Here is a 22,778-nt window from a genome sequence, read left to right as displayed (position 1 = left end):
ATTATTAGCTATCTTTGTTATTATTTGTTGTTATTTGTTATTAGTCCCATCCTTCAACTCTATTCAATACCTCCCATCTATCTCTTAACACCATCCATATAGGATTTCTATTTGCCATATATATTTCAACCGTACTGTGATGTTTTACAAAAAGTTCTGAACCTTTCTATTCTCATTGCTTCTACAGATTGTGAATTAAAAATAAACATTTTTGCTAAAAGTATTATTATATTATTGATTGATTGACTATGACTTTTCAGATCACCCAGTAATGCTATCTGCAAGGTTAGTTCCAGGTAAATATTGCAATCCTTTAGCCATTCCTGGACCTGTGTCCAAAAACAAGCTACAAATGGACAGAACCAAAACAAATGATCTAATGATTCTGTCTCTTCGCAGCAAAATCTGCAGAGCTGGGAAGATTGTATCCCCCATATAAATAACATTCTATTGGTAGCAAGAATTTAAATAATAATTTAAATTGAAAGATTCTAATTTTTGAATCCGGTGTCGTTTTGCGTGTCAGTTCATAAACACTATGCCATGGGATCGGTACGTCAAAAATCTCTTCCAACTATTTTGCAATCTATATGGGACGGCTGTCAATCCTTTGGTCCTTAAGTGAAACTGATATACTTTTTTATTTATCACAGTTTTCTTTAACCAATTATGTTCTTTAATGCGGCCGACAGACAAGTTCCTTACTTTCTCCCCCTTCCACTTTCCTCTTCCATTTTTGCGGTAAGGCTGCAATTTTTTGGTTGTAATTTTGGGTAGAGCAGACATTTCCATATGTTTTTGTTAGCTGCATGTGCGACATAACTCCACCAGTCCTACCGATGATATCATTTAAGAAGATTATACCTTTTTTAAACATTCTGTCAAAAAAAAAAGGTTTTTTGTCAATTAGTATATTTGAATTTAACCACAATATTTGTTGCATTATTTGTTCTGTCGTTTCTGGAGGATTAAATTGAAATTGCAACCAACTTTCTATGGCTTGTTTTAGAAATAGTGACATTTGGGAGATTATTTCCTTTTCAAATAACTGAAAGTGAGAGGTTGTAATCTGAATAAATGGAAAAAGGCCTTTCTTGAACATTGGGTGAGACAATCTTACTAATTTGCTTGAGAACCAGTTCGGATTTAAGTATAACTTTTGGATGACTGAAGATTTTAGTGATAGGTCTAATGCTTTAATATTTAATAATTTCTGTCCTCCGAATTCATATTCATTATATAAATATGCTCTTTTAATTTTGTCTGGCTTGCCGTTCCAAATAAAATTGAATATTTTTTTCTCATATAATTTAAAAAACTGTTTGCTAGGCGTAGGCAAGACCATAAGCAAATAGGTAAACTGGGATAATACTAAAGAGTTAATCAGGGTGATTTTTCCACAAATTGACAGGTATTTTCCTTTCCATGGTAGTAAGATCTTATCTATTTTTGCTAATTTTCTATTAAAATGTATTGAAGTGAGATCATTTATTTCCTTTGGGATATGTATTCCGAGTATATCCACATCACCATCAGACCATTTTATTGGTAAACTACATGGTAATGTAAAAATTGTATTTTTTAGTGATCCAATACGTAACATAGTACATTTGTCATAATTTGGTTGTAATCCAGAGAGGTTAGAAAATGTATCTAGATCCTCTATGAGGCTGTGGAGGGATTCTAGTTGTGGATTTAAAAGAAAACATGAATCATCAGCGTACAATGACACCTTTGTTTTTAAGCCCTGTATTTCTAATCCTCTGATATTATTATTGGATCTGATTTTAATAGCTAACATCTCGATGGCCACAATAAATAGATATGCCGATAATGGACAACCTTGTTTCACTCCTCTTGACAGTTTCATCATTATGTATCTTAATAAGAGGTATGTCTACAGTATGGGTCTGATCATTATGTATCTTAGTAAGAGGTCTACAGTATGGGTCTGATCATTATGTATCTTAATAAGAGGCCTGTCTACAGTATGGGTCTGATCATTATGTATCTTAATAAGAGGTCTGTCTACAGAATGGGTCTGATCATTATGTATCTTAATAAGAGGTCTGTCTACAGAATGGGTCTGATCATTATGTATCTTAATAAGAGGTCTGTCTACAGAATGGGTCTGATCATTATGTATCTTAATAAGAGGTCTACAGAATGGGTCTGATCATTATGTATCTTAATAAGAGGTCTACAGTATGGGTCTGATCATTATGTATCTTAATAAGATGTCTACAGTATGGGTCTGATCATTATGTATCTTAATAAGAGGTCTACAGTATGGGTCTGATCATTATGTATCTTAGTAAGAGGTCTACAGTATGGGTCTGATCATTATGTATCTTAATAAGAGGTCTACAGTATGGGTCTGATCATTATGTATCTTAGTAAGAGGTCTACAGTATGGGTCTGATCATTATGTATCTTAATAAGAGGTCTACAGTATGGGTCTGATCATTATGTATCTTAATAAGAGGCCTGTCTACAGTATGGGTCTGATCATTATGTATCTTAGTAAGAGGTCTACAGTATGGGTCTGATCATTATGTATCTTAATAAGAGGTCTGTCTACAGTATGGGTCTGATCATTATGTATCTTAGTAAGAGGTCTACAGTATGGGTCTGATCATTATGTATCTTAGTAAGAGGTCTACAGTATGGGTCTGATCATTATGTATCTTAGTAAGAGGTCTACAGTATGGGTCTGATCATTATGTATCTTAATAAGAGGCCTACAGTATGGGTCTGATCATTATGTATCTTAATAAGAGGTCTATAGTATGGTCTGATCATTATGTATCTTAGTAAGAGGTCTACAGTATGGGTCTGATCATTATGTATCTTAGTAAGAGGTCTACAGTATGGGTCTGATCATTATGTATCTTAATAAGCGGTCTGCCAAATGAAGTGTGAACATAACTATGTCTAGAAGGTCATAAAAATAAATTTAAAAAGTGTAACTATTATACCATGTCTGGAGGACAATTTACATCCAAATAAATAATTGTTTAGTACTATAATGAGTTTATTGCATGTATGTCTGTATAAGGTATAATACTCCATCTTGGTAAGTAGTAATTAATAGGTCTATCATACTCTGTTTTTATAGGTTTATATCGTCACCTCTCCTGTCCCTGTATTATTCAGAGTATATTGTTACTGATTACTAACTGTTTTCGTCTAAGCAGAAATGTAAATAGCAGCTCCTCTCTCTTCTGTTTCCCATTGAATAAAGCCATGTTCAAAAAGCTTAATTACATCCCTGTTAGTGAGCATTTCTCCTCTGCCAAGACAATTCATCCACCTGACAGGTGTGGCATATCAAGAAGCTGATTAAACAGCATGATCATTACACAGGTGCACCTTGTGCTGGGGACAATAAAAGGCCACAATAAAATGTGTGCGGTTTTGTCACACAACACAATGCCACAGATATCTGAAGTTTTGAGGGAGCGTGCAATTGGCATGCTGACTGCAGGAATGTCCGCCAGAGCTCTTGCCAGACAATTGAATTTTCATTTCTCTACCATAAACCGCATCCAATGTCATTTTAGAGAATTTGGAAGTACGTCCAACCGGCCTCACTACCCCAGACCAAGTGTAACCACGCCAGCCCAGGACTTCCACACCCGGCTTCTTCACCTGCGGGATCGTCTGAGACCAGCCACCCGGACAGCTGATGAAACTGTGGGTTTGCAAACTTGAAGAATTTCTGCACAAACTGTCAGAAACCATCTCATCTGCGCACTCTACGTCCTCACCAGGGTTTTGACCTGACTGCAGTTTGGCGTTGTAAATTACTTCAGTGCGCAAATGTTCACCTTCAATGGCCACTGGCAACGCTAGAGAAGTGTGCTTTTCACTGATTAATTCCGGTTTCAACGGTACCGGGCAGATGGCAAACATGTATGGCATTGAGTGGGCTAGCGGTTTGCTGATGTCAGCATTGTGAACAGAGTGCCCCATGGTGGCGGTGGGGTTATGGTATGGGCCCCATGGTGGCGGTGGGGTTATGGTATGGGCCCCATGGTGGCGGTGGGGTTATGGTATGGGCCCCATGGTGGCGGTGGGGTTATGGTATGGGCCCCATGGTGGCGGTGGGGTTATGGAATGGGCAGGCAAAAGCTACAACGGACGCAGTTGCATTTTATCGATGGCAATTTGAATGCAAAGAGATACCGTGACGAGATCCTGAGGCCCATTGTCCTGCCGTTCATCTGCAGCCATCACCTCATGTTCAGAGATACCGTGACGAGATCCTGAGGCCCATTGTCCTGCCGTTCATCCGCAGCCATCACCTCATGTTCAGAGATACCGTGACGAGATCCTGAGGCCCATTGTCGTGCCATTCATCCGCTGCCATCGCCTCATGGTTCACCTCAATTCTCTCTGGATAAGAGCGTCTGCTAAATGACTATAATGTCAACATGTCACTAAGTGAGTCATCAGTGAAATTACTTTTAAACTCAGATTAAAGCAGGCCTTCTGTGTCATTGCCATGAAACCAAAGCTTTAATTTGTCGTCGTGCTGGTAGCAGCAAATTCTTTGGAAAGACAAAGGAATAAAGTCGGAAGTGCAATTTCAGTTCCTCTAACAGAGCTGCTGTGGTGAAGCTGAAAGGAAAACATTAGCCAAACGTTTCTTAATAGGCTTTTCAGAAGCAGAACGGCTGAATTTCAACCGCATTGTCAATTAGTAAAACATCATTTCTTTCTCTCCTTTTCAGCTCTGAAAGGAAAGTGAAATTGCGACCGGTTAGTACTCAGCACAAAAGCAAAACCTTTTTATCACGCTTCTCTCAAATAGAGTGGCTCTTTTCTAAAACAAGTTTTCTATTCGTTTGTTGCTGAGCTTTTTCGGGGCTAAAAAGTAGTGAGGGGGGGGGGTGACTTCCCAAAGTAGCTGAATAGTTGGACTAGTAGCAGATGCTGTCGTGCTGATGTCACAGTTCTCTTTACACATCCCTGTATGGTGCAGTGTGACATAGCACACAAAGGGACTCTATTCTCTGGGACTCCAGTCTGGACATGCCTCTCAGTACCAGTCCCAGTCTGGACATGCCTCTCAGTACCAGTCCCAGTCTGGACATGCCTCTCAGTACCAGTCCCAGTCTGGACATGCCTCTCAGTACCAGTCCCAGTCTGGACATGCCTCTCAGTACCAGTCCCAGTCTGGACATGCCTCTCAGTACCAGTCCCAGTCTGGACATGCCTCTCAGTACCAGTCCCAGTCTGGACATGCCTCTCAGTACCAGTCCCAGTCTGGACATGCCTCTCAGTACCAGTACCAGTCTGGACATGCCTCTCAGTACCAGTCCCAGTCTGGACATGCCTCTCAGTACCAGTCTGGACATGCCTCTCAGTACCAGTACCAGTCTGGACATGCCTCTCAGTACCAGTCTGGACATGCCCCTCAGTCCCAGTCTGGACATGCCTCTCAGTACCAGTCCCAGTCTGGACATGCCTCTCAGTACCAGTCCCAGTCTGGACATGCCTCTCAGTACCAGTCCCAGTCTGGACATGCCTCTCAGTACCAGTCCCAGTCTGGACATGCCTCTCAGTACCAGTCCCAGTCTGGACATGCCTCTCAGTACCAGTACCAGTCTGGACATGCCTCTCAGTACCAGTCCCAGTCTGGACATGCCTCTCAGTACCAGTCTGGACATGCCTCTCAGTACCAGTCCCAGTCTGGACATGCCTCTCAGTACCAGTCCCAGTCTGGACATGCCTCTCAGTACCAGTCTGGACATGCCCCTCAGTCCCAGTCTGGACATGCCTCTCAGTACCAGTACCAGTCTGGACATGCCTCTCAGTACCAGTACCAGTCTGGACATGCCTCTCAGTACCAGTACCAGTCTGGACATGCCTCTCAGTACCAGTACCAGTCTGGACATGCCTCTCAGTACCAGTACCAGTCTGGACATGCCTCTCAGTCCCAGTCCCAGTCTGGACATGCCTCTCAGTACCAGTCCCAGTCTGGACATGCCTCTCAGTACCAGTCCCAGTCTGGACATGCCTCTCAGTACCAGTCCCAGTCTGGACATGCCTCTCAGTACCAGTCCCAGTCTGGACATGCCTCTCAGTACCAGTCTGGACATGCCTCTCAGTACCAGTCTGGACATGCCTCTCAGTACCAGTACCAGTCTGGACATGCCTCTCAGTACCAGTCCCAGTCTGGACATGCCCCTCAGTACCAGTCCCAGTCTGGACATGCCTCTCAGTACCAGTCCCAGTCTGGACATGCCTCTCAGTCCCAGTCCCAGTCTGGACATGCCTCTCAGTACCAGTCCCAGTCTGGACATGCCTCTCAGTGCCAGTCCCAGTCTGGACATGCCTCTCAGTACCAGTCCCAGTCTGGACATGCCTCTCAGTACCAGTCCCAGTCTGGACATGCCTCTCAGTACCAGTACCAGTCTGGACATGCCTCTCAGTCCCAGTCTGGACATGCCTCTCAGTACCAGTACCAGTCTGGACATGCCCCTCAGTCCCAGTCTGGACATGCCTCTCAGTACCAGTACCAGTCTGGACATGCCTCTCAGTACCAGTCCCAGTCCCAGTCTGGACATGCCTCTTCTCTCCGTCTGTTCCATCAATAGCCGTGTTTCTTTATTTTGTGGCCACAGAGTTAATCCATTTACAGAAAATGAGAATGAAATGGTACCTAAAAAAATACAATAATGGATGTTATTATTTCTGGTTCCTCTAATTTAACTCAGCGAAAATGTTTATATTAAAGTTGGGTGGGGGGGCTATTGTTGTCTTTATTGAACCCATAGGAGTCTGTCCTGCTTCTGCTAATGTCCTAATGGTGCTACTGAAGAGTATCATGCTATCAGGTACAGATGTAGGATCTTCCTTTGAGCCAGTTTGCTACAGCAGGAAAATAATCCTGCAGCAACAAATCAAATCAACATCAAATCCAATTTTATTTGCCACATGCGCCCAATACAACAGGTGTAGACCTTACAGTAAAATACCTACTTACAGCCCTTAACCAACAATGCCGTTTTTAAGAAAAACTTAAATAAAAAATAAAAAGAGATAACTAAAAATAAAAAAAATAGCAGATAATTAAAGAGCAGCAGTAAAATAAAAGGCTTTGTCGTGCCCTCTTCACGACTGTCTTGGTGTGTTTGGACCATGATAGTTCATTGGTGATGTGGACACCAAGGAACTTGAAGCTCTCAACCTGTTCCACTACAGCCCCGTCGATGAAAATGGGGGCGTGCTCAGTCCTGTTTTTTCAGTACTCTTTTTTTCACCTGTAGTCCACAATCATCTCCTTTGTCTTGATCACATTGAGGGAGAGGTTGTTATCCTGGCACCACACGGCCAGGTCTCTGACCTCCTCCCTATAGGCTGTCTCATCGTTGTCGGTGATCAGGCCTACCACTGTTGTGTCATCGGCAAACTTAATGATGGTGTTGGAATCGTGCCTGGCCATGCAGTCATGGGTGAACAGGGAGTACAGGAGGGGACTGAGCATGCAACCCTGAGGGGCCCCCGTGTTGAGGATCAGCGTGGCAGAAGTGTTGTTACCTACCCTTACCACCTGGGGGCGGCCCGTCAGGAAGTCCAGGATCCAGTTGCAGAGGGAGGTGTTTAGTCCCAGGATCCTTAGCTTAGTGATGGGCTTTGAGGGCACTATGGTGTTGAATGCTGAGCTGTAATCAATGAATAGCATTCTCACGTAGGTGTTCCTCTTGTCCAGGTGGGAAAGGGCAGTGTGGAGTGCAATAGAGATTGCATCATCTGTGGATATGTTGGGGCGGTATGCAAATTGGAGTGGGTCTAGGGTTTCTGGGATAATGGTGTTGATGTGAACCATGACCAGCCTTTCAAAGCACTTCATGGCTACAAATGTGAGTGCTGTGGGTCGGTAGTCATTTAGGAAGGTTATCTTAGTGTCCTTGGGCACAGGGACTATGGTGGTCTGCTTGAAACATGGTATTACAGACTCAGTCAGGGACATGTTGAAAATGTTAGTGAAGACACTTGCCAGTTGGTCAGCACATGTCGGAGTACACGTCCTGGTAATCTGTCTGGCCATGCGGCCTTGTGAATGTTGACTTGCTAAAAAGTCTTACTCACATCGGCTACGGAGAGCGTGATCACATAGTCATCCAGAATAGCTGATGCTCTCATGCATTTTTCAGTGTTGCTTGCCGCGAAGTGAGCATAGAAGTGATTTAGCTCGTCTGGTAGGCTTGTGTCACAGGGCAGCTCGCGGCTGTGCTTCCCTTTGTAGTCTGTAATAGTTTTCAAGTCCTGCCACATCCGACGAGCGTCAGAGCCAGTGTAGTACGATTCAATCTTAGTTTTGTATTGACTCTTTGCCTGTTTGATGGTTCGTCGGAGGGCATAGCGGGATTTCTTATAAGCGTCCGGGTTAGAGTCCCGCTCCTTGAAAGCAGCAGCTCTACCCTTTAGCTCAGTGCGGATGTTGCCTGTAATCCATGGCTTCTGGTTGGGGTATGTACGTACGGTCACTGTGGGGACGACATCATCGATGCACTTATTGTTGAAGCCAGTGACTGATGTGGTGTACTCCTCAATGCTATCGGAAGAATCCCAGAACATATTCCAGTCTGTGCTAGCAAAACAGTCCTGTAGCTTAGCATCTGCATCATCTGATCACTTCCTTATTAACCAAGTCACTGGTGCTTCCTGCTTTAGTTTTTGCTTATAAGCAGGAATCAGGAGGATAGAGTTATGATCAGATTTGCCAAATGGAGGGCGAGGGAGAGCTTTGTACGCGTCTCTGTGTGTGGAGTAAAGGTGGTCTAGAGTTTTTTTTTCCTCTGGTGGCACATTTAACATGCTGGTAGAAATTTGGCAGAACGGATTTAAGTTTCCCTGCATTAAAGTCGCTGGCAACTAGGAGCGCTTTCCTGTTTACTTATGGCCTTATTCAGCTCATTGAGTGCAATCTTAGTGCCAGCATCAGTTTGTGGTGGTAAATAGACAGCTACGAAAAATATAGATGAAAACTCTCTTGGTAAATAGTGTGGTCTACAGCTTATCATAAGATACTCTACCTCAGGCGAGCAAAACCTCGAGACTTCCTTAGTATTAGATTTTATTCACCAGCTGTTCAAATCATTAAGTTTGCCGACGACACAACAGTGGTAGGCCTGATCACCGACAACAATGAGAGGTCAGAGACCTGGCCGTGTGGACTACAGGAAAAAAGGAGATGATTGTGCACTACAGGAAAAGAAAGAGGACTGAGCACGCCCCCATTCATATCGACGGGGCTGTAGTGGAACAGGTTGAGAATCTTCAAGTTCCTTGGGGTCCACATCACCAACAAACTATCATGGTCCAAACACACCAAGACAGTCGTGAAGAGGGCATGACAAAGCCTATTCCCCCTCAGGAGACTGAAAGATTTGGCATGGGTCCTCAGATCCTCAAAATGTTTTACAGCTGCACCATCGAGAGCATCCTGACTGGTTGCATCACCGCCTGGTATGGCAACTGCTCGGCCTCTGACTGCAAGGCACTACAGAGGGTAGTGCGTACAGCCCAGTACATCACTGGGGCCAAGCTTCCTGCCATCCAGGACCTCTATACCAGGCGGTGTCAGAGGAAGGCCCTAGAAATTGTCAAAGACTCCATCCACCCTAGTCATAGACTGTTCTCTCTGCTACCGCACGGCAAGCGGTACCGGAGCGCCAAGTCTAGGTCCAAAAGGCTTCTCAACAGCTTCTACCCCCAAGCCATAAGACTGCTGAACAGCTAATCATGGCTACCCAGACTATTTGCATTGCCCCCCCCTCACCACCCCAACCCCCTCTTTTACGCTGCTGCTACTCTGTTGATTTTTTATGCATAGTCACTTTAACTCTACCCACATGTACATATTACCTCAATTACCTCGACTAACCGGTGCCCCCGCACATTGACTCTGTACCGGTACCCCCTGTATATAGCCTCCCTACTGTTATTTTATTTTACTGCTGCTCTTTAATTATTAGGTATTTTCAATGTTTTACTTATCTATTTTTTACTTAACACTTTTATTTATTTATTTTTTACTGCATTGCTGGTTAAGGGCTTGTAAGTAAGCAGACACTGTAAGGTCTACACCTGTTGTATTCGGCGCATGTGGCAAATAACATTTGATTTGATTCGATTTGTCAGACGCCACATAGAAATTCAACATGCCTCTCCCACTAGGAGCAGTCTGTGTGTTTTATCTTTCAGCCTGATGCCTGATGGAACCAACTAGCTCTGTTGATGCTATTCCAATTCCTTTTAAGAGGAACATCTCACATTCTGATGTTCATGTGATATACAGAAATTAGTGGATGTCAATCTTTCTCAGTATGTGGCACATACACAAAATAAGAAATATTGAGATGGTGAAGGTTAGCACCTTGCAACAACCTATCAATAATCCAACAAAAAACAAAATGGGAACAGAAAGCCAAAAGGTCTCTACCGCTGTCTGTCTCTCTCCCTCTCTCTCTCTCTCCCTCCCCCACCGCTGTCTGTCTCTCTCCCTCTCTCTCTCTCCCTCCCCCACCGCTGTCTGTCTCTCTCCCTCCCCCCACCGCTGTCTGTTTCTCTCCCTCTCTCTCTCTCTCCCTCTCTCCCTCTCTCTCTCTCCCTCCCCCACTGCTGTCTGTCTCTCTCCCTCTCTCCCTCTCTCCCTCTCTCCCTCTCGCTCTCTCTCTCCCTCCCCCACCGCTGTCTGTCTCTCTCCCTCTCTCTCTCTCTCCCTCCCCCACCGCTGTCTGTCTCTCTCCCTCCCTCCCCCATCGCTGTCTGTCTCTCTATCTCTCTCTCTCTCCCTCCCCCACCGCTGTCTGTCTCTCTCCCTCTCTCTCTCTCTCCCTCCCCACCGCTGTCTGTCTCTCTCCCTCTCTCTCTCTCCCTCTCTCTCTCTCTCCCTCCCCCACCGCTGTCTGTCTCTCTCCCTCTCTCTCTCTCTCCCTCCCCACCGCTGTCTGTCTCTCTCCCTCTCTCTCTCTCTCCCTCCCCCCCACCGCTGTCTGTCTCTCTCCCTCCCCCCACCGCTGTCTGTCTCTCTCCCTCTCTCTCTCTCTCTCCCTCCCCCACCGCTGTCTGTCTCTCTCCCTCTCCCTCTCCCTCTCTCTCCCTCCCCCACCGCTGTCTGTCTCTCTCCCTCTCTCTCTCTCCCTCCCCCCACCGCTGTCTGTCTCTCTCCCTCTCTCTCTCTCCCTCCCCACCGCTGTCTTTCTCTCTCTCTCCCTCTCTCTCTCTCTCCCTCCCCCCACCGCTGTCTGTCTCTCTCCTTCTCTCTCTCTCCCTCCCCCCACCGCTGTCTGTCTCTCTCCCTCTCTCTCTCTCTCCCTCCCCCACCGCTGTCTGTCTCTCTCCCTCCCCCCCCCGCTGTCTGTCTATCTCCCTCTCTCTCTCTCTCCCTCCCCCACCGCTGTCTGTCTCTCTCCCTCTCCCTCTCTCTCCCTCCCCCCACCGCTGTCTGTCTCTCTCCCTCTCTCTCTCTCCCTCCCCCACCGCTGTCTGTCTCTCTCCCTCTCTCTCTCTCCCTCCCCCCACCGCTGTCTGTCTCTCTCCCTCTCTCTCTCTCTCCCTCCCCCCCCGCTGTCTGTCTCTCTCCCTCTCTCTCTCCCCTCCCCCCCCGCTGTCTGTCTCTCTCCCTCTCTCTCTCTCCCTCCCCCCACCGCTGTCTGTCTCTCTCCCTCTCTCTCTCTCCCTCCCCCACCGCTGTCTGTCTCTCTCCCTCTCTCTCTCTCCCTCCCCCCACCGCTGTCTGTCTCTCTCCCTCTCTCTCTCTCCCTCCCCCCACCGCTGTCTGTCTCTCTCCCTCTCTCTCTCTCCCTCCCCCCACCGCTGTCTGTCTCTCTCCCTCTCTCTCTCTCCCTCCCCCACCGCTGTCTGTCTCTCTCCTCTCTCTCTCTCCTCCCCCCCCCACCGCTGTCTGTCTCTCTCCCTCCCCCACCGCTGTCTGTCTCTCTCCCTCTCTCTCTCCCTCCCCCCATCGCTGTCTGTCTCTCTCCCTCTCTCTCTCTCCCTCCCCCACCGCTGTCTGTCTCTCTCCCTCTCTCTCTACCTCCATCGCTGTCTGTCTCTCTCCCTCTCTCTCTCTCCCTCCCCCCACCGCTGTCTGTCTCTCTCCCTCTCTCTCTCTCCCTCTCTCTCTCTCCCTCCCCCCATCGCTGTGTGTCTCTCTCCCTCTCTCTCTCTCTCCCCCCCCCACCGCTGTCTGTCTCTCTCCCTCCCTCTCTCTCTCTCCCTCCCCCCACCGCTGTCTATCTCTCTCCCTCTCTCTCTCTCTCCCTCCCCCACCGCTGTCTGTCTCTCTCCCTCCCTCTCTCTCTCTCCCTCCCCCCACCGCTGTCTGTCTCTCTCTCTCCCTCTCTCTCTCTCCCTCCCCCCACCGCTGTCTGTCTCTCTCCCTCCCTCTCTCTCCCTCCCTCTCTCTCTCTCCTCCCCCCCATCGCTGTCTGTCTCTCTCCCTCTCTCACTCTCCCTCCCCCCACCGCTGTCTGTCTCTCTCCCTCTCTCTCTCCCTCCCCACCGCTGTCTGTCTCTCTCCCTCTCTCTCTCTCCCTCCCCCACCGCTGTCTGTCTCTCCCTCTCTCTCTCTCTCCCTCCCCATCGCTGTCTGTCTCTCTCCCTCCCTCTCTCTCTCTCCCTCCCCCATCGCTGTCTGTCTCCCTCCCTCTCTCTCTCTCCCTCCCCCCATCGCTGTCTGTCTCTCTCCCTCTCTCTCTCTCCCTCCCCACCGCTGACTGTCTCTCTCCCTCCCCCCACCGCTGTCTGTCTCTCTCCCTCCCCCCACCGCTGTCTGTTTCTCTCCCTCTCTCTCTCTCTCTCTCCCTCTCTCCCTCTCTCTCTCTCCCTCCCCCACCGCTGTCTGTCTCTCTCCCATCTCTCCCTCTCTCTCCCTATCTCTCTCTCTCTCCCTCCCCACCGCTGTCTGTCTCTCTCCCTCTCTCTCTCTCTCCCTCCCCCACCGCTGTCTGTCTCTCTCCCTCCCTCCCCATCGCTGTCTGTCTCTCTATCTCTCTCTCTCTCCCTCCCCACCGCTGTCTGTCTCTCTCCCTCTCTCTCTCTCTCCCTCCCCCCACCGCTGTCTGTCTCTCTCCTCTCTCTCTCTCCCTCTCTCTCTCTCTCCCTCCCCCCCACCGCTGTCTGTCTCTCTCCCTCTCTCTCTCTCCCCTCCCCCCACCGCCTGTCTGTCTCTCTCCCTCTCTCTCTCTCTCCCTCCCCCACCGCTGTCTTTCTCTCTCCCTCCCCCCACTGTCTGTCTCTCTCCCCTCTCTCTCTCTCTCTCCCTCCCCCCACCGCTGTCTGTCTCTCTCCCTCTCCCCTCTCTCTCCCTCCCCCACCGCTGTCTGTCTCTCTCCCTCTCTCTCTCTCCCTCCCCCACCGCTGTCTGTCTCTCTCCCTCTCTCTCTCTCCCTCCCCCCACCGCTGTCTTTCTCTCTCTCTCCCTCTCTCTCTCTCTCCCTCCCCACCCCGCTGTCTGTCTCTCTCCCTCTCTCTCTCTCTCCCTCCCCCACCGCTGTCTGTCTCTCTCCTCTCTCTCTCTCTCCCTCCCCCCACCGCTGTCTGTCTCTCTCCCTCCCCCCACCGCTGTCTGTCTCTCTCCCTCTCTCTCTCTCTCTCCCTCCCCCACCGCTGTCTGTCTCTCTCCCTCTCCCTCTCTCTCCCTCCCCCACCGCTGTCTGTCTCTCTCCCTCTCTCTCTCTCCCTCCCCCCACCGCTGTCTGTCTCTCTCCCTCTCTCTCTCTCCCTCCCCCCACCGCTGTCTGTCTCTCTCCCTCTCTCTCTCTCTCCCTCCCCCCACCGCTGTCTGTCTCTCTCCCTCTCTCTCTCTCCCTCCCCCCCACCGCTGTCTGTCTCTCTCCCTCTCTCTCTCTCCCTCCCCCCACCGCTGTCTGTCTCTCTCCCCTCTCTCTCTCCCTCCCCCACCGCTGTCTGTCTCTCTCCCTCTCTCTCTCTCCCTCCCCCCACCGCTGTCTGTCTCTCTCCCTCTCTCTCTCTCTCCCTCCCCCACCGCTGTCTGTCTCTCTCCCTCCCCCCTGCTCTCTCTCTCCTCTCTCTCTCTCCCTCCCCCATCGCTGTCTGTCTCTCTCCCTCTCTCTCTCTCCCTCCCCCCACCGCTGTCTGTCTCTCTCCCTCTCTCTCTCTCCCTCCCCCCCATCGCTGTCTGTCTCTCTCCCTCTCTCTCTCTCCCTCCCCCCACCGCTGTCTGTCTCTCTCCCTCTCTCTCTCTCCCTCTCTCTCTCTCCCTCCCCCACCGCTGTCTGTCTCTCTCCCTCTCTCTCTCCCTCTCTCTCTCTCCCTCCCCATCGCTGTCTCTCTACCTCCCTCTCTCTCTCCCTCCCCCCACCGCTGTCTGTCTCTCTCCCTCCCTCTCTCTCTCTCCCTCCCCCCACCGCTGTCTGTCTCTCTCCGTCTCTCTCTCCCTCCCCACCGCTGTCTGTCTCTCTCCCTCCCTCTCTCTCTCCCTCCCCCATCGCTGTCTGTCTCTCTCCTTCTCTCTCTCTCTCCCTTCCCCCACCGCTGTCTGTCTCTCTCCGTCTCTCTCTCTCCTCCCCCCACCGCTGTCTGTCTCTATCCCTCTCTCTCTCTCCCTCCCCCCACCGCTGTCTGTCTCTCTCCCTCTCTCTCTCCTCCCCCCCACCGCTGTCTGTCTCTCTCCCTCTCTCTCTCTCTCCCTCCCCCCACCGCTGTCTGTCTCTCTCCCTCCCCCACCGCTGTCTGTCTCTCTCCCTCTCTCTCTCCCTCCCCCCATCACTGTCTGTCTCTCTCCCTCTCTCTCTCTCCCTCCCCCCACCGCTGTCTGTCTCTCTCCCTCTCTCTCTCCCTCCCCCCATCGCTGTCTGTCTCTCTCCCTCTCTCTCTCCCTCCCCCCCCACCGCTGTCTGTCTCTCTCCCTCTCTCTCTCTCCCTCTCTCTCTCTCCCTCCCCCCATCGCTGTCTGTCTCTCTCCCTCTCTCTCTCCCTCCCCCCATCGCTGTCTGTCTCTCTCCCTCTCTCTCTCTCTCCCTCCCCCACCGCTGTCTGTCTCTCTCCCTCTCTCTCTCCCTCCCCCCATCGCTGTCTGTCTCTCTCCCTCTCTCTCTCTCTCCCTCCCCTCACCGCTGTCTGTCTCTCTCCCTCTCTCTCTCTCTCCCTCCCCCCACCGCTGTCTGTCTCTCTCCCTCTCTCTCTCTCCCTCCCCCACCGCTGTCTGTCTCTCTCCCTTTCTCTCTCCCTCCCCCCATCGCTGTCTGTCTCTCTCCCTCTCTCTCTCTCTCCCTCCCCATCGCTGTCTGTCTCTCTCCCTCTCTCTCTCTCCCTCCCCCCCCATCGCTGTATGTCTCTCTCCCTCTCTCCCTCCCCCCATCGCTGTCTGTCACTCTCCCTCTCTCTCTCCCTCCCCCCATCACTGTCTGTCTCTCTCCCTCTCTCTCTCTCCCTCCCCCCACCGCTGTCTATCTCTCTCCCTCCCTCTCTCTCTCTCCCTCCCCCCACCGCTGTCTGTCTCTCTCCCTCCCTCTCTCTCTCTCCCTCTCTCTCTCTCCCTCCCCCCACCGCTGTCTGTCTCTCTCCCTCTCTCTCTCTCCTCTCTCTCTCTCCCTCCCCCCCATCGCTGTCTCTCTCCCTCCCTCTCTCTCTCTCCCTCCCCCCACCGCTGTCTGTTTCTCTCCCTCCCTCTCTCTCTCTCCCTCCCCCCACCGCTGTCTGTCTCTCTCCTCCCTCTCTCTCTCTCTCCCACTCCCCCGCTGTCTATCTCTCTCCCTCCCTCTCTCTCTCTCTCTCTCTCTCCCTCCCCCCATCGCTGTCTCTCTCCCTCCCTCTCTCTCTCCCTCCCTCTCTCTCTCCCTCTCTCTCTCTCCCTCCCCCCACCGCTGTCTGTCTCTCTCCCTCTCTCTCTCCTCTCTCTCTCTCCCTCCCCCATCGCTGTCTCTCTCCCTCCCTCTCTCTCCCCTCCCCCCACCGCTGTCTGTCTCTCTCCCTCCCTCTCTCTCTCTCCCTCCCCCCAACGCTGTCTGTCTCTCTCCGTCTCTCTCTCCCTCCCCCCACCGCTGTCTGTCTCTCTCCCTCCCTCTCTCTCTCTCCCTCCCCCCATCGCTGTCTGTCTCTCTCCCTCTCTCTCTCTCTCCCTCCCCCCACCGCTGTCTGTCTCTCTCCCTCCCTCTCTCTCTCTCCCTCTCCCACCGCTGTCTATCTCTCTCCCTCTCTCTCTCTCCCTCCCCCCACCGCTGTCTGTCTCTCTCCCTCCCTCTCTCTCCCTCCCCCCACCGCTGTCTGTCTCTCTCCCTCTCTCTCTCTCCCTCTCTCTCTCTCCCTCCCCCCCACCGCTGTCTGTCTCTCTCCCTCCCTCTCTCTCTCTCCCTCCCCCCCCCCGCTGTCTATCTCTCTCCCTCTCTCTCTCTCCCTCCCCCCACCGCTGTCTGTCTCTCTCCCTCCCTCTCTCTCTCTCCCTCCCCCCACCGCTGTCTATCTCTCTCCCTCCCTCTCTCTCCCTCTCTCTCTCTCCCTCCCCCCATCGCTGTCTCTTTCCCTCCCTCTCTCTCTCCCTCCCTCTCTCTCTCCCTCTCTCTCTCTCCCTCCCCCACCGCTGTCTGTCTCTCTCCCTCTCTCTCTCTCCCTCTCTCTCTCTCCCTCCCCCCATCGCTGTCTCTCTCCCTCCCTCTCTCTCTCCCTCCCCCCACCGCTGTCTGTCTCTCTCCCTCCCTCTCTCTCTCTCCCTCCCCCCACCGCTGTCTGTCTCTCTCCGTCTCTCTCTCCCTCCCCCCACCGCTGTCTGTCTCTCTCCCTCCCTCTCTCTCTCTCCCTCCCCCATCGCTGTCTGTCTCTCTCCCTCTCTCTCTCTCTCCCTCCCCCCACCGCTGTCTGTCTCTCTCCCTCCCTCTCTCTCTCTCCCTCCCCCCACCGCTGTCTATCTCTCTCCCTCTCTCTCTCTCCCTCCCCCCACCGCTGTCTGTCTCTCTCCCTCCCTCTCTCTCCCTCCCCCCCCACCGCTGTCTGTCTCTCTCCCTCTCTCTCTCTCCCTCTCTCTCTCTCCCTCCCCCCACCGCTGTCTGTCTCTCTCCCTCCCTCTCTCTCTCTCCCTCCCCCACCGCTGTCTATCTCTCTCCCCTCTCTCTCTCTCTCCCTCCCCCACCGCTGTCTGTCTCTCTCCCTCCCTCTCTCTCTTTCCCTCCCCCCACCGCTGTCTATCTCTCTCCCTCCCTCTCTCTCCCCTCTCTCTCTCTCCCTCCCCCCATCGCTGTCTCTCTCCCTCCCTCTCTCTCTCTCCCTCCCCCCACCGCTGTCTGTCTCTCTCCCTCTCTCTCTCTCCCTCCCCCCACCGCTGTCTGTCTCTCTCCCTCCCCCCACCGCTGTCTGTCTCTCTCCCTCTCTCTCTCCTCCCCCCCCACCGCTGTCTGTCTCTCTCCCTCCCTCTCTCTCTCTCCCTCCCCCCACCGCTGTCTGTCTCTCTCCTCTCTCTCTCTCTCCCTCCCTCTCTCTCTCTCCCTCCCCCCACCGCTGTCTGTCTCTCTCCCTCTCTCTCTCTCCCTCCCCCCGCTGTCTGTCTCTCTCCCTCTCTCTCTCTCTCCCTCCCCCCATCGCTGTCTGTCTCTCTCCCTCTCTCTCTCTCCCTCCCCCACCGCTGTCTGTCTCTCTCCCTCCCCCCACCGCTGTCTGTCTCTCTCCCTCTCTCTCTCTCCCTCCCCCCACCGCTGTCTGTCTCTCTCCCTCCCTCTCTCTCTCTCCCTCCCCCCCATCGCTGTCTGTCTCTCTCCTCCCTCTCTCTCTCCCTCCCCCACCGCTGTCTGTCTCTCTCCCTCCCTCTGTCTCTCTCCCTCCCCCCACCGCTGTCTGTCTCTCTCCCTCTCTCTCTCTCCCTCCCCTCACCTCTCTCTCCATTCCTCCCATCCTCCGTTCCTCCCTCCCTCTGTCTATCTTTTCTTTCCAAACCCAAGGACATTGCACTCAGCAACACAGCATCCGTACCTGTACTTTCCAATAGCATTTTAGTTCATGAAGTGTTTTTATTAAGTATACGGCTTGACGTCAGTGATGGAGATAAATGAATAAGTAGAGATAAACTATCGTTCAAAAGTACTTACCCACGTTATTCCCTGGTCAATTCATATGGTCTAAAATATTCCTTACCCATGTTATTCCCTGGTCAGTTAATATGGTCAAGAGTACTCCTTACCCAATTCCTGACACAATTACACTACCGTTCAAAGTTTGGGGTCACTTAGAAATTTCCTGGTTCTCGAAAGAAAAGCATTTTTTTTGTCCATTAAAATAACATCAAATTGATCAGAAAAACAGTGTAGACATTGTTAATGTTTAAATGGCTATTGTAGCTGGAAACGGCTGATTTTTAATGGAATATCTACATAGGCGTACAGAGGCCCATTATCAGCAACCATCAGTCCTGTGTTCCAATGGCACGTTGTGTTTGCTAATCCAAGTTTATCATTTTAAAAGGCTAATTGATCATTAGAAAATCATTTTGCAATTATGTTAGCACAGCTGAAAACTGTTGTGCTGATTAAAGAAGCAATAAAACTGGCCTTCTTGAGACTAGTTGAGTATCTGGAGCATCAGCAATTGTGGGTTCGATTACAGGCTCAAAGTGGGCAGAAACAAATAACTTTCTACTGAAACTCGTCAGTCTATTATTGTTCTGAGAAATGAAGGCTATTCCATGCGAGAAATTGCCAAGGAACTGAAGATCTCATACAACGCTCTGTACTACTCCCTTCACAGAACAGCGCAAACTGGCTCTAACCAGAATAGAAAGAGGAGTGGGAGGCCCCGGTGCAACCTTGAGCAAGAGGACAAATACACAAGTGTCTAGTTTGAGAAACAGACGCCTCACAGGTCCTCAACTGGCAGCTTCATTAAATAGTACTTGCAAAACACCAGTCTCAATGTCAACAGTGAAGAGGCGACTCCGGGATGCTGACCTTCTAGGCAGAGTTGCAAAGAAAAAGCCATATCTCAGACTGGCCAATAAAAAGTAAAGATTAAGATGGGCAAAAGAACACAGACACTGGACAGAGGAAGATTGGAAAAGTGTTATGGACAGACAAATCGAGGTTTGAGGTGTTCGGATCACAAAGAATAACATTTGTGAGATGCAGACCAAATGAAAAGATGCTGGAGGAGTGCTTGATGCCATCTGTCAAGCATGGTGGAGGCAATGTGATGGTCTGGGGGTGCTTTGGTGGTGGTAAAGTGGGAGATTTGTACAGGGTAAAAGGGATCTTGAAGAAGGAAGGCTATCACTCCATTTTGCAACGCCATGCCATACCCTGTGGACGGCGCTTGATTGGAACCAATTTCCTCCTACAGCAGGACAGTGACCCAAAGCACAGCTCCAAACTATGCAAGAACTATTTAGGGAAGAAGCAGTCAGCTGGTATTCTGTCTATAATGGAGTGGCCAGCACAGTCACCGGATCTCAACCCTATTGAGCTGTTGTGGGAGCAGCTTGACCGTATGTTACGTAAGAAGTGCCCATCAAGCCAATCCAACTTGTGGGAGGTGCTTCAGGAAGTGTGGGGTGAAATCTCTTCAGATTACCTCAACAAATTAACAACTAGAATGCCAAAGGTCTGCAAGGCTGTAATTGCTGCAAATGGAGGATTCTTTGACAAGGACACAATTATTATTAAAAATCATTATTTCTAACCTTGTCAATGACTACATTTCCTATTCATTTTGCTATATTTCCCATTCAAACTCATTTCATGTATGTTTTCATGGAAAACAAGGACATTTCTAAGTGACCCCAAACTTTTGAACAGTAGAGTACATGAATAAATAGAAAGAGAAAAATTAATAAATGAAAATATATAAATTAATAAATATAAATATATAAATGAATGAATAGAAAGAGATAAATAAATAAATATAAATAAATGAATGAATAAATAGAGAGAAATAAATAAATAGATAGAGAGAGAGAAATTAATAAATATAAAGATATAAATGAATAGATGGGCAGAGACCAAATGAATAGAGAGATAAATGAATAAATAGATTGAAATAACATAAATTAATACATACTTAGACAGAGATAAATGAATAGATATAAATAGATACACAAGTAAATAGAAAGAGATACATAAATGAATAGAGATAAATGCATAGATAGATCCACATTTTGTTGTGTTACAAAGTGGGACTAAAATTGATTTAAATGAATGAATAAACAGATAGAAAGTGATGCATTACCAACAGTATGTGGACACCTGCTCGTCGAACATCTCATTCCAAAATCATGAGCATTAACATGGATTGTTCCCCCCCTTTGCTGCTATAACAGCCTCCACTCTTCTGGGAAGGCTTTCCACTAGATGTTGGAACATTGCTGCGGGGACTTGCTTCCATTCAGCCACAAGAGCATTAGTGAGGTCGGGCGCTGATGTTTGGCGATTAGGCCTGGCTCGCAGTCGGCGTTCCAATTCATCCCAAAGGTGTCCGATGGAGTTGAGGTCAGGGCCAGTCAAGTTCTTCCTCAACGATCTCGACAAACCATTTCTGTATAGACCTCGCTTTGTGCACGGGGGTATTGTCATGCTGAAACAGGAAAGGGCCTTCCCCAAACTGTTGCCACAAAGTTGGAAGCACAGAATCATCTAGAATGTCATTGTATGCTGTAGCGTAAAAATGTCCCTTCACTTGAACTAAGGGGCCTAGCTCGAACCATGAAAAACAGCACCAGACCATTATTCCTCCTCTACCAAACTTTACAGTTGGCACTATGCATTCAGGCAGGTAGCTTTCTCTTGGCATCTGCCAAACCCAGATTTGTCTTATGGTTGACTGGGGCAGCTCTAGCAGGGCAGACATTTTACAAACTGACTTATTGGAAAGGTGGCATCCTATGACGGTGCCACGTTGAAAGTCAATGAGCTCTTCAGTACGGGCCATTCTACTGCCAATGTTTGTCTATGGAGATTGCATGGCTGTGTGCTCGATTTTATACACCTGTCAGCAACAGGTGTGGCTGAAATAGCCGAATCACTAAATTGAAGGGGTGTCCATGGCCATGTCGTGTAAATGTCAATGGAAAAAAAAACACTCATATATCTTGAATAGATAAGTATTCCCCCCCCCCTGAGACAATAGATAGAAACACCTTTGGCAGAGATTATTGTCTTTCTGGGTAAGTCTCTAAGAGCTTTGCACACCTGGATTGTACAATATTTACCCATTATTATTTTTTTAATTCTTCATCTTCTGTCAAGTTGGTTGTTGATCATTGCTAGACAGCCATTTTCAAGTCTTGACATAGATTTTTCAAGCCGATTTAAGTCAAAACTATAACTAGGCCAGTCAGGAACATTCAATGTTGTCTTGGTAAGCAACTCCAGTGTGTATTTGGCCTTGTGTTTTAGGATATTGTCCTGCTGAAAGGTAAATTGGTCTCCCAGTGTCTGTTGGGATTTTGCCTGTGCTTAGCTCTATTCTGTTACTTTTTATCCTTAAACTCCCTAGTCCTTGCCGATGAAAAGCATAACATAATGCAGCCACATTTTTTTGCAGTATTACTTGAAAACAGGATGCATGTTTTGGAATATTTTTTATTCTGTACAGGCTTCGTTCTTTTCACTCTGTCATTTAGGTTAGTATAGTGGAGTAACTACAATGTGTTTGACCCATCCTCAGTTCTCTTATCACAACCATTAAACTCTGTAACTTTAAAAAAATCACGATTGGCCTCATTGTGAGCAGTTTCCTTCCTCTCCAGCAACTGAGTTAGGGAGGACGCCTGTATCTTTATAGTGACTTGGTGTATTGATACACCATCCAAAGTGTAATTCATAACTTTACCATGCTCAAAGGGATATTCATTGTCTGCTTATTTAATTTGAATTTTTTATAGGTGCCACTCTTTGCGAGGCATTGGAAAACCTCCCTGGTCTTTGTGGTTGAATCTGTGTTTGAAATTCACTGCTCGACTGAGGGACCTTACAGATAATTCTATGTGTGGAGTACAGAGATGAGATAGTCATTCAAAAATCCTGTTGAACAGTGTTATTGAACACTGAGTGAGTCCACACAACTTATTATGTGACTTGTTAAGCAATTGTTTACTCCTGAACTTATTTTGGCTTGCCATAACAAAGGGGTTGAATACTTATTGACTCGACATTTCAGATTTTCTTTATTATAATTTTTTGGGGGGAAATGTTCTACAAACAAAATTCCATGGTGTATTGTGTGTAGATCAGTCACACAAAATCTCAATTTAATCCAATTTAAATTCAGGCTGTAACACAACAAAATGTGGAAGAAGTAAAGGGGTCTGAAGACAGAAATGCCTTTGGGGGAGGTGACACAGAGGTCCACAAAACCTCTCTCAATTTCAATGTAATTCAAAGGGCTTTATTGGGAAACATATGTTTACATTGCCAAAGCAAGCGAAATAGACAAATATTACCCCTTTTTCGTGATTACAATGAAGGTCGCATCCTCCGAACTGCGCTTCTTAACATCCGCTCGCTTAACCCAGAAGCACCAATGTGTCGGAGGAAACACATTTCAACTGACGACCAAAGTCAGCCTGCAGCCCTCCACAAGGAGTTGCTAGAGCATCATGAGACAAGTAAAGCCCCCCCGGCCAAACCCTCCCCTAACCCGGACGATGTGGGGCCAATTGTGCGCCGCCCTATGGGACTCCCGGTCACGGCCGGTAATGACACAGCCTGAGATCGAACCCCAGGCTGTAGTGACGCCGCAACACTGGAAAGCAGTGCCTTAGACCGCTGCACCACTGGAAGTGCCTTAGACCGCTGCACCACTGGAAGTGCCTTAGACCGCTGCAC

This window comes from Coregonus clupeaformis, unplaced genomic scaffold, assembly GCF_020615455.1.
Source record: "Coregonus clupeaformis isolate EN_2021a unplaced genomic scaffold, ASM2061545v1 scaf0631, whole genome shotgun sequence".
Classification (NCBI taxonomy): domain Eukaryota; kingdom Metazoa; phylum Chordata; class Actinopteri; order Salmoniformes; family Salmonidae; genus Coregonus; species Coregonus clupeaformis.
This window is presented reverse-complemented; position numbering follows the sequence as displayed.